Source organism: Geospiza fortis, unplaced genomic scaffold (assembly GCF_000277835.1).
Source record: "Geospiza fortis unplaced genomic scaffold, GeoFor_1.0 scaffold443, whole genome shotgun sequence".
Lineage (NCBI taxonomy): Eukaryota > Metazoa > Chordata > Aves > Passeriformes > Thraupidae > Geospiza > Geospiza fortis.
Genome location: NW_005054335.1, coordinates 5617582 through 5631389, shown reverse-complemented (window position 1 = coordinate 5631389; position 13808 = coordinate 5617582).

The following is a 13808-nucleotide window of genomic DNA, read 5'->3' as shown; positions in this document are numbered from 1 at the left end:
GGAAGGAAGTGGCGGAAGGAAGTGGCGGAAGGAAGTGGCGGAAGGAAGTGGCGGAAGGAAGTGGCGGAAGGAAGTGGCGGAAGGAAGTGGCGGAAGGAAGTGGCGGAAGGAAGGAAGGAAGGAAGGAAGGAAGGAAGGAAGGAAGGAAGGAAGGAAGGAAGGAAGTGGCGGAAGGAAGTGGCGGAAGGAAGTGGCGGAAGGAAGGAAGTGGCGGAAGGAAGTGGCGGAAGGAAGTGGCGGAAGGAAGTGGCGGAAGGAAGTGGCGGAAGGAAGTGGCGGAAGGAAGTGGCGGAAGGAAGTGGCGGAAGGAAGGAAGGAAGGAAGGAAGGAAGGAAGGAAGGAAGGAAGGAAGGAAGGAAGGAAGGAAGGAAGGAAGGAAGGAAGGAAGGAAGGAAGGAAGGAAGGAAGGAAGGAAGGAAGGAAGGAAGGAAGGAAGGAAAAGAGAAAAGAAGAGGAAGTGCAAGAGGAGGAGAGTTAGGGAGGGACACAGGGAGAGGGGAAAAAAGAAAGGAAGGAAATAAAATCACAAAAATAAAAGGAGAAAGGAAAAAAACCAGAGAAAATAAAAAGAGAAAGAAAACCTTAATAGTGCATAGTGGGGTGAAGGGGTGGAAATAAAAAGCTGGTGGGAGAAAAGAGGAAGGAAGATTGTTTTTTCTGACAGCAGTTTATAGTTAGATCAGTTCAGTTGTAACATCAAGCTGCATCCTTAGATAAGAACAGGACAGTTTAACTTTAGCTGCATGTTAAACTTATAAAAAGGGTGAAAAGTTATGTGTCAGAAGGAAAATAACAATGTGTAGGAAAATGCTAATTTCCAGTTACTAACAGAATCACTAGCAGTAATTCAAATATAGATATGAGGTACATACTAGAGAGTGCTAGAACAGAACAGTATCTTCAGTGTCCTTTGCTGGAGTTGATTTTTGTGTGACCAAACTGCAAACTAAATGTCTGCTTTAGATATCAAGTAATTTAATTTACTAATTCCTGTTATAACTCCAAAACATATAATTTATCAGAGAACATCTCCCATTTTGCTATTCAACTGTGTTCCTCTCTTCAAGCAATAATACAATGTGAATGGAAACAGAAAACCCTAAAATAACGGGGATAGAAACTGCAAGGAAAAAATATCCCTGAAAAAACATTCGTCCTTCTAAACTAGGTTGAGTTTTGGTAGGACTTCTGTTTATGCTTCACTCTTGATAACCCAGGTTGACATTCTTGGATTATGGGTACGGTTCCAACATACAGAGTTAACTACATTAGTTGTTCTGCCCTCTCCATGACTCTGTTCCTTTCCTCATCACTCTCCTTGCTTTTTTCCTTTGATTGGGGAAAACCAAGAGATTGACCCTTGTCTGTATCTATTATCTTTTTTTTTAATTCCCTGGCTCACCTTGTTTCTGCCCCTTGGTGCCTCTCTTTTGCATCTAGCTGTCATTTTTCTCTCTAGGATAATTGCTAAATTATATTAAAATTACATCTGTCCAATATAATGCAAAACATATTGCTGAAAATGACCTATTCTGCTGTTATTTCAAGCAGGCCTAAGACTTGTACTCATTGCTCAGAGAGTTACATTTTATAGCAGTGCTGCAGAAATGGAAAAAAGTTCTTCTGGCGGCGAGCTCTATTGTAGGCTTTGCTAGATTTTCTTTTTTCTCAGACTTTTCTAATTTACATACCTTACAGGTACACCAGGAAATCAGTGTAGTGATCAAGTACCTAAATCATGTACTAGATTAGGGTGCAAAAAATTATGATCAGTCTTATCAAAAGAGGAAAGGAAAAGTTAGGAGGAATCAACCACAGCTAATGCACAAAATATGAATGGATTTGTCTGTTATTTGTGAACTCACAATATAGATAAAAGAGAAATAAAGATGCTTTTATTTATTTTGTATAGGATTAGCTTAAACTGACATAAAACCACTGTGCCCTTGAATATGAGTCGAAAGGAAAAAAATCTGGATGCACCTGTATATTAAATTAACTTTAACTGATTTGCCCTATATTTCTTAAGAATATTTGTCTAGACAAGATCTTTGTGATGCTCAGTGCACATATTACTAATCCAAATTATTCTCAAATTAGCATGACTTCTGAATTATTAACTAAACTATAATTAGTGTTGCACAGGAATCATGGAATATGATGTCTTGATTCTTTGTGCCAGCTTGTAAAACTATGTAGGAAAATGAGGAAAGTGAATATTTTATAATCTAAAATTCTTCTGGCCGCTATCTTATACCCAGCCTGAGTCACAGCAAGCTGAAAATGTATTTTATTAGTATCCAACAGGTATGGTTCAGTTAACAGTGTTCATCTTCCCAAACTTGCCTAAAGGCCTTGGCTAGCAAGGCTGCTGGCAGTGTTCTCTTCTCTTCCTCTTTTGGAGATTCTGTCCTTATTCAAGTTTATGCAGTAGTCATGGCAAGCAAAGAAAAGCTTCTTAAAATTAGAATAGATTCTAACATCTCAAATCTAATAAATTTAGAGGGCTAAGTCCATGTCGGATCTAAAATATTTTTGTGAAGGTGTACCAGGATTTTATTAGACACAGAAATTAATAATTTCCCTTAAATCTGTATAAATGTGGGTGCAGGTGTACCTGTACACACACACAGACACATAAAACATATGTTAGAAGTTACATGAGATCTGTTTCCTAAATATTTGTTGACCACTTTTACTTAAGCTATATGAATGGGAATTGCCTTTTAACTTTTTATTAAAAATACTGATGATACTACATCACTTATGGCAAAGTTAAAAGTAACAGAGAACCATGAGAGGAGCTGTATTCTCTGCACTCTTGCCTTTATTTGAGTAGGTTTCAACACTTGCCTCATCTTAATTGTCCCCTATATTCAAAGTTTGCAACACAAGAAGTTACCTCTCCCTATAATCTAAACAATGAGCAATTATGTACCTTGTGCTCTAACCCAAATAAATCAAAGTTTCTTAGAGATTATGTTCTATGAAAACTTGTGGTGATTGCCTCAGAATTTCCTCTCTACTCTCAAATCTATATAAATCTTAACTCTGTGAATGGCTTGGCCTAAGAATGTCTTATTGCAGTGGTGGTTGTTTCTTTCTTTGTTTGTTTGTATTTCTGGTTTGGTCTGGTTTGGCTTTCTTTTGTTTTGCTCCAGATCAGTTTGGATTAAACTAAGAGAAAAAAATAATTCACACGGCTTTTTTTTTTGCAGCAACATAATAACATTACATCTTCAGCAATGGAGAAGCTTAATGAGGATCTAAATTCCTTGACACGGGATTATTTTCTCTTTTGCTAGCACAACACGCAGAAATTATGTGAACAAAGACCTTGTGTATAAATTTAATAATGAATAATGCAAGTCTTACAGTAATAATTTAGGTATTGTCTCTGAAGTGCTTTGTGCTTCACTGAAAAATCTGCAAAACCTGGCTTTCTGTAACAAGCTGTACTCTGCAATCTTGTTTGCAGGAAGCTGTAGCTACATGTGTTTATACCAGACATATGCATAACTCTGGAAACATACAGAGACTTACATGAAGACATAAGCAAAAAATAAGGTTCTAAGAAACTCAGTTTCACAAATGAAGTGATTAATAATAAAATAAATTTAAATAGAGGAGTATTGAAATGTTTTTCAAAAGTGCACTCAATGGCCCTCTTTAATGCTTGGGTTAGATGAGAAAGATTTGGTTTTTCTCAAGAACTAGTAGTTTGACTGTTGACCTACTCCAATTAATTTCATTTCACATTCCAGAAGGTAATGATAAATGTAATTGGAAAATAATTAGAAATTCTAGATTGGTTTTGTGGGATATCTGATCTGCCACTTAATTTAACCAAAGTTACATTCAAATGTTTAAAATCTGAATATCTTTTACTCTTTCACATGTTAAGGAGTTGATGCAGCATCCATAAGAATTAACTGCTGCATAGAGATGACAAAGGTAATTTCATACATGTTTGCAGCACTTCTGATGGACGAGAAGTTTCTTTCTTTTAGAAGGCTTAAGAAAAAGACACATAAGCAGAAATGCATTAACTACTTTTCATACTGGATTTACTGCAAACAACAGCCACATTATCTCCTGTTTCAAATCTTGGTTTTCATGGGGATGGGCAATGTTTCTAATTTATGAAAGTTGCCTTTTGAATGCATCTGGCTTAGGTATATGCAGGCAAGAAGAAGCGGCCAGAATGGCATCCTATGCAGGATGGTGCTAATGTGTGAGGAATCAAACTACACCAACCTGTCTTCCACAGCCAGCTAATGACCCATCAGGCCAATATTCCACACTTAACTATCCTGCGGCTATGATTCAGAAACAGGAAATAAGCCTTGGCAGAGCTAGGGCACGTGTTTTGCCATGAACTCTATGAAATACAGACATGTTTATGCCCCAAACACACTCAGGTCTGAATGATGAATCCTCTCCTCAGCTGGCCTTCCTAGTACTTTTCCTAATACTATCCAGACACTAGTGTTTTGTGCCAAATCAGCAAAACATTAATTTAGCCTCCACTCTGCAGCAACCTCATTACAGCAGATTTAATAAAAATTTAAATAATAAAAGCACTGCTAACTACCACTGATATGCCTTCTTATATACATAAAGGTTTTTTTCCCATGTTTTAAACCTCAGATATGGCTCTGTAAATAATTCTTGCTACTGAGTAGACAGAGTAGAGATTTATGCCAGCTTGCAGGGAAGGAGCTATCTTATAAACAGCTGGACAAGTGTTATAAAAGCCAGTTGTATGACCACAAGACAAAATACCTTCTTTAGCCTTATTACGAAGAACAATTTTATTTTTGTAGGACTATATTTTCTGCCTGCAGAAAAGACTCAAGTAGAACTGTACTTCTGGAAACCATTTTAACCAATAGCTCAGCTGAATATTATTGGAGCAATCAACAAACCATGTAATTTCCCACAATAATAGCTGGCTGTTTTCTGACCTGTAGATATTCATGACGTGTTCATGAATCTTTGAAAAATAGATGTCTGTGGTGGCAAACGAAGTTATGTCAAAATAACCATAGCATATGGTAAAGTTTCAGTATTTCTAGATTAATTTCCTTTTTATATTTGTCCTCTGAGAATAAATTATAGTTTGAACAGCTGTGCTAAAATACTGGGAAATAATTTTTAATGGAACATTGATAGTGATCTTGCAGGGCGTATCAGTTGGGTGTAACATATGAGTGAAATAAAAATAATAGTTGCATTGAAAATTGCATTGGACCACAGTTTGGTTTGTCTTTGAAGTAGTCTATGTATTGTTTATTTTATTTCAACAAAATCTTTTAGTTGGTATAGTTACAGAATATGAACTCTATGCATGTCTCCGACAACATATAAACAAATAATAATGAATTCACAAGGATATTGATCTTCAGACTCTGCGTCATAAAACTTCTCATGCCTTATCTTTGCAATTACAAGCTTTCTACATGAAATGTTCTTATTTTCTTCATTTCCAGAGCAGAGTTAACTGCTGGACATTGCCTGCAGTCAGTTGGTTGGTTTTGTTGATTTTTTTTCAATTCTGCACTGTTTGTGCAGAATATCCCTAAAGCTTCTTAACTTTTATCCCTAGGGCAAGATGGAAGTGGTCTTCCTTTTCTTAGTGCATTCAGACACCACTGACCTGATCAAGTGTGGTAGCACCAGATGCTGAGGAAGTCAACATGACTTCCATGGTTGCCAACATGACATCAACAGGAGTTTCAGCAGTACCATAAACTTTTACAGCCAGATTTCTTGTGTGAGGTTCTTAAAATCTTTCTGTTTACAATGTCAGTGGAGGCTTTTCTGTTTGATGAATAGGGTGTAAAAATGCTTTCCACATGAGGGTATGCATTGTTACAACAGGCAGTCAAAAGATGCCTTTCTTATGCCATTATTTCAACATTGAAATACTTAGCCAGGCTCCACCCATGGTACATGGTATGTGTCTTCAGAGTCTCAAGTTTGGCAGTAATTCATCCTGCGCAGACAATGCACCCTTCTGGTCATGGAGAGGATTTTTAAGTGAAGAACATTTCCTACAACAATATTTGGATAAGCCCATAAACTAAACCTGAGTAGCTTCTTGAGAAAGCAAATGTAACTTTGATTCAGCTGTACAAGTGTTTGCTATAACAATGAATGATTACCTCAATAAGCTGAACCACATAGGGCTGTCTCCTGACTGTGTCTCAGAGGTCTGTGTTTAGAGACCTGGATCTGAGGAGGTTCTTTTTCCCGTCACTCCCTGCCTTCAGTGTAACTTGCATATGCTGTTGGAATGAGATTATATTCACCACAAAGTACTCTGCAGTGACAGTTTTGTTGAGTGTGCAGTGATCTAAAAGAATCAAGGAAGCAAGGTAAGAGGCAATACTGCTAAGTAGACTCATTGCTGGAAAGAGAAGGCAAGGAAGCTTTTGGGCTCTGTTCATTCACATGCACAAATCCAGTGGTAGGTGAACTCATTCACAGGAGTGAAAACAACAATTTCTCTTTTGTGTTGCAAGTTAAAGTTTCTGAATGAGTACTAGGAGACAGAACACACAGAAAAAAATAAGACAAAAAAGAATTGTAGTTTTAGTAAACTGTAAAGAAAAAATTGAACTTTGCTTATGGGAAAATTTTTGATTGCTTTAATATGGTACCTCACTTATTCAATGGCACAGTTCTGCTTCTGTGAAATCGATGCTTATGTACATTGACTATGTACTGTGTATCTCTTCAGTCCTGCATCATTCCTATACTCTGGAAGGTATAAAAATCGATGTGAGTTCAAGTTCTAAGCATGAAAGTCTCAGTAAATAGTTGCATGAAAATTACTACTGTTAGTCGACTTTATATAAACAAACTTGTAACACAAGCATTTTTGCCTTGCCTTCCTCACAAAGTATTACAAGAACCTGAACTCCCAATGTCACTCTCTAAGAAAATGCTGACAACTTTTGATTTGGTGTTTTATTAACTTTACATCTCTTAATGATTATTTTCCCCTCATCTTTCTAGCCAAAGAAGAACCTACAGGAGGCTAAGTTTATAGCTAATTTAAAAACCTCTCCAAATACTGTACTATCTTTTAGGCCAAGCAATATCTTATTACACTAGCCTGTGGCCACCAGGCACCAAAGAAAGCACAGATATGTCCCTGCTGAGGTACCTGAGTCCCCAAGACTACATTTTAAAAATAGATTAATGTACAGTGCAAGAATTAGGAGCATTCAAGTTGTTGAATGAAAATCTACACAAGTCTTCAGAAACGATGTTTCTGAAAGCTATAGAATACTTAATTTATGGATGACTTTTTTCCTCTTGGTTATGGAGACAACATTGACTAAACACATGACCTGAAGTTATTAAAAACATTGTAACTAGTTACTGAATGAATAAGATTGGAGGATAATTAGCTACATGTTCAGGATGTATATTAGAAGTTTTGGAAAACTGACTGTGAGTTCAACAACTGGATATCATGTTCATGTAGATAAAACCTAAATTATATGAATATGCAAAGATGTAAAGGAAAAGAAGCATGCATCAAACAATGGACTTGACATGAATGATACTTGGTGTGCCTTTTTCTTCCATACTCCAGCAGCCCTTACATACTGCTTTGCTTCCTATAGCAAGCTGGCAAGAAATAGACATTTTCTTCCTTCAAAATGCAGATGGAATGAGGTAATGGATATCTGCTGCTTTGACTTTCCTCTCACTGTTTGAAATGGGACTTCTCTATATTTTCATTGCATAGCATCCTGCAGAACATGAGATTCCCTATTGATGAACTGAATGCCTATAGAAAATTATTTGGGTGTAGAGGCTCCAAACGAAGAACATTAGCTATTAACTAGAAGTTCAGTTATATACAGCTGAAGTGAAAAAACCCCAAACCCAAGCTGGAAAATTGCAATAAAAAGCCTCAACCAACCAAACAAGAAAAACTTCCCTTACATACTGGAAGTAAACACTTAGGACCAAATCTAATGAATTTAAAATGGCATGGTATCTTAACAACAGAAACTATGTTCTCTTTGTGTACGCATGTGTATCTAATCTGTCTATGCTCAATCTTCGGATTCAAGATCACATACAAACCAAATCACTGTGAATATACACACAATCTAGTTTTTACCTTGTCTTTTCCATCTTTTGGTGATCAAGTCCAACTAAATTTCCAGCCCAGGAAACTGTTTTGAGAAGGTAAGCAGACTGATTAATATTCAGATTTTTTACCAAAAGACACAGGCGGGCTTGCCAGGACAAAGGGGACTGCTGTGTGTCATGGCAGTTGTCTCCATCCCATGCTGCCCACACCTTCTCCTCCCTCCTCCTCCTCCTGCCTGCAGGCGGACCACAGCCAGCTGCGCCGCAGGAAGAGGAGAACCTTGTGTCTCCCACTGCCAAGGCACAAGAGACAACAAGAGGCAGCAGAGAACAAAGACAAGCAACTTCTCCTGCCTTCTGTGAGCAGGCAACAGCAGCAGAGACAGAGTGAGGCAGCTGCCCTGCACTGCCTCTGCTGCCTCCCAGCCCCTCACCAAGCTGGCTGGACATCCATACCCTCAGTGGGCAGCAGGCAAGAGGGGCAGCAGTCCTGGCAGTGCCAGAGACTGAGGAGGGGGCCTTGTCCAAGGGGCAGAAAGAATAACAAGTCTGCAGCTCCTAAGACCTGATTCAAGGGGAACATGCCAGAGACAAAAGCTGGAGTGCTAGAGAAGAGATGCTCCTTGTGTCCCTCACATGCAAGACACGGGCAGAATGCTGGGACCTTCAGTTGCGCACTGCCACAGTTTGTGGCCCAGCCCTAAGGTTCAGAACCCACTACAGTGGGGGAAAGACCCTGACCTGGGCTCTGTTTGTGTTCCTTGGACACAACCTGCTGCCCACAGAACAGTGGGACCTGGTCTAAACTGCAGCTGTGGCAATGGCAGCAACATCAACAGCAGCAAGGGCAGAGAGAGAGGCAGCTGTCCTGCAGCACCCCTGCTGCCCCCAGCCCTGCCACAAGCCAGCTGGACACCCGTGCACTCAGCAGGCAGAGTTGGCAGCTGGGGTGGTCCTGGCAGCACTGGACACCAAAGCCTTGGGGGCCTTGGCCAAGAGGGAAAAACAGTGGGAAGATAACAGAGGCCAAGGGACTCACAAAGGGAAGAAAGCAGCGACCAACCACTGTCCCCTGGGGAAGGCAACAACAACAAAGAGCTGCTGTAGGAGAACTTGAAATAAATAGACATCCACAATACCTGGGTCAAGCCCTTGTACCTGGAGGGAGGTGATTGTCCCACTATAATCTGTGTTGGTGTCACAACCTAAGCTGCATCCAGGACTTGAGGTGGGGCTGTACCTGTCCCTATAAGTAGATGTAGATGTGGCACTTAGGGGTCATGACTTAGTGATGGAGTTGACAGTCAGACAATCATTGGACTTGATTATCTTAGAGGTCTTTAATGATTCTATGATTCCATAATGGCTGATTAGGGGGAGAACAGGCACATGGCATAACATTTCAGCTGGCGGAAAAGGGAAAAAACTACTGAAAATCAGAAGGCAAATGGCACATAAGAAAGAGCAGAAGCAACCTAAGAACAAACTCATCAGTTCCAGGCTTACATATTTTGTTATTATTTCTCATTCACAAAGATGTTGTTTATTTTCTAAAAAAATATTTTCCATTTAGTGATCACATATATTTGTTATGAATAAAGAACAAAGGAGAAACTGCCGCATTTATAACCAGTCTCAAACTCCAATTACTTTCAAATAATATTTGTGATTCATTTGTGGATTCTTACATGTGAATTTGTAACTGTTTGGTCTCTCTTTTATTACCCTTTATGGTATGACTACCAGTGGCTTAAGTGGAATGTGGTGAAAAGAGGAGTGACTTCTTACATTCATATTACTGCTCTTCAGTATGAAAGTTATAGATGATTGTGAGCTCAAGGATGATAGGGGAAGCATAGGTCAAAATCAAAACAATAGCACATATCTGCATCTGCATAATAGAAGCAAACATTCACCCTGTTAGGCTGTATATAGAAAAAGAAGTGTTTCTTTTGAAATATGGACCATATGTTTTTAGCCCAGTACATATTCACCCAAAGTTTGTGAAGAAGCCAGAGAGAACCACTGAGCTAAATCATGCAAGGTAGAGCTAAGAGGAAGTTAATTCAGAAAAAAAAAATGAAGCAAAGATTTAAAATTATATCTCATTTAGTAAAATTTGTACTATTTACTGTCTTGGTTCACCATCACAATAATGGCTATCATGTATGTGATGATTCTTGTTCAGCTGCAGCTGGCTCTTTAATGAAGAGTAAGCCTGTGAAGCCTGGATATTATCTTGTTTTCTTTCTGTTAACTTGATTTATTTGAAATCCATTAACCTCAAAATGAACACATCTGAATATACATCAGGCAAATGAATAAAAATCTATAGGAACTGTAATAAATGAGAGGTCACAATGCTGCCATGATTTCTTCAAGTTGTTGTTATTCTTCAAGTAATAAAATCACTGAGATCCATTATTTGTGAATATATGATGTAATTATTAAATTAGGCATCTCCTGGGATCCTTAGTTTAGGATGTTTTCCATGGAGACATCCCAAACAGCCTCAAGGCTAGCTTTTGCCCATGGTACTGTTCTGCATTTTATTTTCAACAAGCAAATAAAGATCAAGATCCTGAAGAAATAAAAAGTCAGCTACTGCTTTTGTAGAGCTTAAAATTTTGTGTGGCTCTGGTCCTCTTGGAAACATCTGCATATTGCTATGTAAATTTCAAAAACAATAAGAATAATTTAATGTTCTGCTTATCACCTTGTTTTTATATATGTTATGACTTTTCTAGCAGAATATTTCAGATAGGGTTTCTTATCTTAATTTTTCACTTGTATCTTCTATTATATTACAAAACACAAAATTATGAATGATGTGAAAAGATTAATTTTAAAAAGCACATATTTATTCAGCATTATTTTTATTTTGTCTCAAACATCAGAAACTAAGTGAAATTGAGGGGATGCCAACATAAGTTAAGCAGGCTCATATTGAAATATGCTGCACTGGGACGTCCTTGGGGTCCCATGCAGAAATATTAGCTTGCATCCAGCAGTGGTATAGCTATGTTATATAGTGTTCCAACAGTGCTAATCATCCCAGGAGGAATGCCATAATGATGTGACAAAAATATTTATGATTCTGGAGTTAGTTCAGGCATCTCTTCATCATGCTGCTTTGTAATATGTAGACATAACTTTTGAAGCTCATGATATGCAGGAAGTCAGATTAGATAGGTGACCTGGAGGCCAGCTTGGGCCCTCAGTTCTATTAATCTAGCTACATATCAGAACAAACCATAAACATATTAGAGGAAGCAGTAAAATAGCTCCATTAAACACCACATTAAGGGAACAAATTTCCACACAAGCCCGGGGAAAAAAAGAAATAAAAGAAAAGGCAAGACATTCAAATTTTGTGTTTAGATAAGGTCAGGAAAAAAAGGGAAAAAGACTTCATAATAATATGCCCATTTTTTCTATGGTTTATAGAGAGAACGAGACAATTAAACTGGGGAAAACACTGCTGTGAGGAAAGGAAAAGCAAATCCAGATTTTTTGCAAAACAATTGCACTTTCCTAGGTTTTGTTTTGCATATGATCTGTTCTACTGTATTCCATATGATATCTAATCACCCCGATATTTGAACACCTTCCAATAATGCATTAAGCAACATAAGTAGCATCTGCCACATGTTCATTCTCACATCTTCTCCTCAGTGGCAGATGCACAAGAAATGCTGTGTCTAGAGTTCATTTCAGTAACAGATTCATGTTGCTTCATGTTTATGCTATAGGCAAAAAATAAGTGCTGAAGGAACTACTTTAGAGCAGAAGGTATTATATTAGTTCCTCATTCATGTGTAAAGCATTGTAAGTCATTAGATCAGCCCCTGAAAATGCCTGTTGCTTCACAGACAGTCTTTAGGCTTTTTCTAGCAAGTGCCATTGCCTCAGAAGCAGGAATTTATTAAAGGAAGGCTAGAACTTTAGGTGATAATGCTAATATACTGGTTTGGGGTTATTGAACTCTTTCAAACTTGATGAGTTGTTATCTTTACTGTAGAGAATGGGATGAAGGTTTGAGCTGTTTACAGTAGCCAGTATTACTAAAAGGACAATCTGAAATGTTTTATACCACTTAGTGTTTCCTAGGCACTTAATGCTTCATGTTGAACTGAAAGGTGATGAGAGTTTGAATAACCAGGCTAAATCATCATCTGCCACTATGTGACAGAGTTTGGACAGTGACACTCCAGAAAGCACAGACTGGGAATAATACATTGTGTAAGAGTTTTTCATCAATAAGGAATATAGGAGTAGTCCCAAACCTTGTATTGAATTGACCAGTTTTGGGTACAAATACCTTCAGCCAAGAAAGAATTTAAATTTTACCAAGCCTCTTCTTTGTCAGAGCATCAGCCAAGACCAGCAGTCATTCATCTGGTAGTTCATCTAAGTCATTATGCCAGGAATCAGGCACAATAAATATTCCTTTCCCTGTTTAATGTCCTGTTCTGACATTGAATATCACTATTTTTACTTTCCTTTTAGAATAATTTCGTGCAAGCAGGCAAGCATATGCATGCAGTCATAATATGTTTGTTTTCAGAGTTTACTGCATTTTTGTCTGAATGTTTTTGGTGTTTTTTGTGCAGACAGGAGGACCTGTGTTAATAATAGCTTCTGCTCAGTGTGGATAAGCAGCTCTTTGAAGGCACATAAGTAGGCAGACAGGCAGTCTTCAAGAACCTGGCTGTATGAAACTGTATGCTTCTCTACAATTAAGAATAGAACAATTCCCAGCACTGATTTTCTCTGCCCTTCAAAAATAAATGGTTCTTTATTTAGCTGTGACTGGGGTTTTTTGGTTTTGTTTTTCTTTTTTTTTAGTTCTGAATCCCATGTTTCTTCCTGATTTATGACAATCCCACCTTTAGGGTCTCTTTTTTGGGTGATCTGTGGAGGAATCTGGTGCAGGAAAAGTTGTGCTCCCAGACCTTCTATAAGACCACTAAAGAACTTAAACAGTACCATTAATGGAAAAAAAAAACAAAACAAAACACCAAAAGACCAGAAAAAAAACCAAAAAAAACCCCAAAAAACAAAAGCAACAACCAACAGTCCCAAACAAATGAATTTCTGTCTCTATAGCTTGAGATTGTATTACACAGCCCAGATTTGCACAGTTAGAGCAGGATCAAGATAGGTGAAAGTGTTCTTCTACATAACATGAGGGACATCTGATCCTCACTGCCAGAAGGTTTCTTGCAAGGATATTAATCTAGTAACTTCTTCTGGAATGCTAGTATCTGATCTCTGCCTTACTCCCTCTGATGGATTCCACTAGAGAATGGTGCTTCCTCTTGCTTGCTGTGAATATTTAGAGCCATTGTATAACAATCAGAAGACCAAAAAGGATTGTGAATCAGGCCATACTTAACATATTGTGTAACAACAAGAAGTTGTGCCTCAAGCAAAAAATACATATATTATATATATTTTAATATTTTCCTAAATGTATGTTATGTTAGTATATAAAAAGTTCTATAATACATTCATGGAATCAAAATGCATGTAGAAATGATTTATTTTTACAAAGGATTTCCCCAAAGAACTGAAGGAAAGCTATATTCTCATCCAGTGTCCTAGTGCAGTAAGTTAACTTCCATTAATATTAAATTGAGCCCATTCTATCACTGTGCATTTAAACTCAGGAAAGAAGGCAAGTAGGG